The 2,835-nt window shown below is 34.3% G+C and overlaps 1 long non-coding RNA gene across 1 annotated transcript; it reads left to right on the top strand.

Annotated features, from left to right (window-relative positions):
* Window positions 1–319: 319 nt before the first annotated feature.
* Window positions 320–2,611, top strand: LOC128557115 (uncharacterized). The gene is made up of 2 exons (XR_008371043.1): window positions 320–419; window positions 1,087–2,611. It is a non-coding gene; the product is annotated as an uncharacterized LOC128557115 (long non-coding RNA).
* Window positions 2,612–2,835: the final 224 nt, after the last annotated feature.

Below are 2,835 nucleotides of genomic sequence, written 5' to 3'. Positions count from 1 at the left end.
ACCACTCATGTCGTTATTAATTTAATTAACATGAAAAACTCGTTTTCATCGTATAAAGTAATAGAGGATATTTGTTTGTTTTTGTGTAAGATCGAAATATATTTCACCGAGTGAACACTATAATGCAATATTTTTACAAGTGGCGCAGCCACGAGTGAAAATGTAAATTATGGTGTTAACGAGTGAAATATATTTCGATTTTACACTAAGACAATCAAATTTTCTTTTTATTTTATTCATTTTAATGGTTTTAACAAAATTATATCCAGTTTGTCAGCGCAACGTCACGTGCATCGTATCTGACGTCATAATACCGTGACGTCAGAATATCTTTGTAGAAAAAATGTAAATAGTTCTATTATGTTTCCTGAAATACAAAAAAAAAAATGCTGCGGTTCAAATAATGTGAATTTACTCTGGTAACATACTTGATTTTTACATGTTTAATGCTAGAATAGCGTTAGCGCATGTTCTTTTTGGTTTGTAACATCTTTAGAATCCCGAGGGATTGATTGGTATTCCTGCCCGGATAAAATGCCACTGATTTAACAAAATCATACAAATCACGACAGTACGAGACGATGCCAAATCTGTGCCAAATCTGTGTTCTGGCGGGGGCGCCAGAAGGCAGAACGACACTATCAGAAATCAGTTACCATATTTAACGGACACAAAATCTAGCCCTTTTAAATGTCAAGTAGAACCAATGTATTTTGAATGCGGCTCTGTCCTTCCATGAAAATACTCAAAATTAGAAAATGATATTTTTTATTCGCAAGTCAGAATTAACGCTTATCTGCGGATTTTATTTTTTTTTAATATGATACCTAGCTTGTACTCGTATCTTTAGTGTGAAGTGCGCAATTGTTTTCGTAGTCTTCGTAACGTAACGTGATTGTAGTGAGAGCTCTAAATTGGAAAATGTCTAAATTGATGATAAAACGAAAGATTCAAATATTCAAACTCAGTCCGACAAAAGACCACCAATTTTACCACTTGGGTATCACAAACGATTGCATAGTCGGCGAAAATCAGTTTTTTAAAGGCATGTATTTTATTCTAGCATACATGTTACATTTATTTCAGCGACCGAAATAACAGTAACAAGAACGTCCTTCTCCACAAAGACATCGACAACGACCACAACTTACACTACGACCTCGTCAACGACTATTTCTGCGACAACAACCACGACCGTCACCAGCTCGATAACAACCACCTCGACATCGTCTCGGAAGCTTACAGCCATCGTACCATGGAAATTGACAAGCTCATCAACTACGCTGATTGAAACTACCACAATTAGTTATACTCAATTAGTGCAGGTGACCAATCCCGCTGTAGGAGACCCGTATGGGTCTGACACCGTCGTATGTTCAGATCTTTTCGCCGTACCTGCCGCTGAAGCTACTGCTGGAAATAATGTTTTCCATTATGTTGTGTCAACACCGACTGCAGTTATTTCGGCAACAGCACACGTAATGTGCATGCCGTCTACTACATCATTTATTTAGTCAAAAGAAGCATTTCTAGAAAATCTTTGAGAACTTCTACAAATAATCAAGTCACATTTTCTTAATGAAGGGGTTAAGTTTACCAACACATTCATTCGGCCAGAAACCTGTCAATATAGACCGCCTTGCTATAACAACCGTTAATGGCAGTGCACCTGTAAAAGTAGATCACCTGAAAATAAAAGGCAAATATGGGTCTCTCCAAGGATATATATTTACTGTATGTTTGCCTTTATTCATAACATTGCATATTTTATGTTTGTTTAAAAATGACAATGTACGCCTTGATAAAACGCAAAATTATGCTTATATTCAAGAATAAATTAATGTAGACATTAAGCCAAGGTGGATACCTGTATGGTTTTTGTATTCAGACGACAAAGTATTTAGTGATCTTTACCACAAGGCAAGAATAGACAAAAGGTAAAAAAGATGAAAAACAATGCATCGAAATTTCATATAGTTTTACCATGTGATGCTTTTTAATGCTGCTAGACACGTATGATTTTATTGACATTTACACCAAAATCCACACTCGATGTATAAATTTCTGTAACAGACACTTTGAAAATGTTTAAGCGCAATTATTTCATAAATAATGTAATAAGCCCTTATTTTTATACTTGTCAAAATGTTTTAAAGAAAACGAACACGCACCACTCTGGTAAATTCGCTTTTATTGTGTAATTTGAGTCTGAAGTGGGCAATGTGTATTTGATTTCGATATCTAACAATCGCGTGAAAATATTTTTTAAGCTTATATCTGTTAAATATGTGTTGTTTTTTTCTGCAAATGTTTTTGGGATATTTGTATTTCTAAAGTTATTAGACCTGAGCCTTTGAATACGAAATTCCTGAATTATTTTTTGAAATTATTAATAAGAATGGTACAAATAGCGGTCTTCAGTATGTAACAGCTAATTAATAGGTTGGTACAAAATGGGCGCAAACAAATGCAGTAGAATACTTCTTAAATTTTTATTACTCTATTTTCAACATGCATAAAGGTATGTTTCTATGACAGGCTTGTTATTTGAAGCCTTGATGTATAACATTAACCTTTATCCCTGGTGAATAAAAGTATAAAACATCGTAAATACGTTTCTTGAAGAAACATATATACAAGACCTCCATCGAAGTAAACTTTTGGCCTTGGCCGAGGATAAGCCATATTTTCCCGTACGATATTCATGAACATCTGTCTGAAAAAAAAACAACAACATGTGACGTTCAAATACATATATATTGCAATACCTTCTTTTAAATGTATTTTCATAACCTATCCGCTAGCTAATGCTATATAAATACACTACAGAAACGC

This window comes from Mercenaria mercenaria, chromosome 5 (assembly GCF_021730395.1).
Source record: "Mercenaria mercenaria strain notata chromosome 5, MADL_Memer_1, whole genome shotgun sequence".
NCBI lineage: Eukaryota > Metazoa > Mollusca > Bivalvia > Venerida > Veneridae > Mercenaria > Mercenaria mercenaria.
The sequence above is the reverse complement of the archived record's forward strand: the minus strand, read 5'-3'. Positions and strand labels throughout refer to the sequence as shown.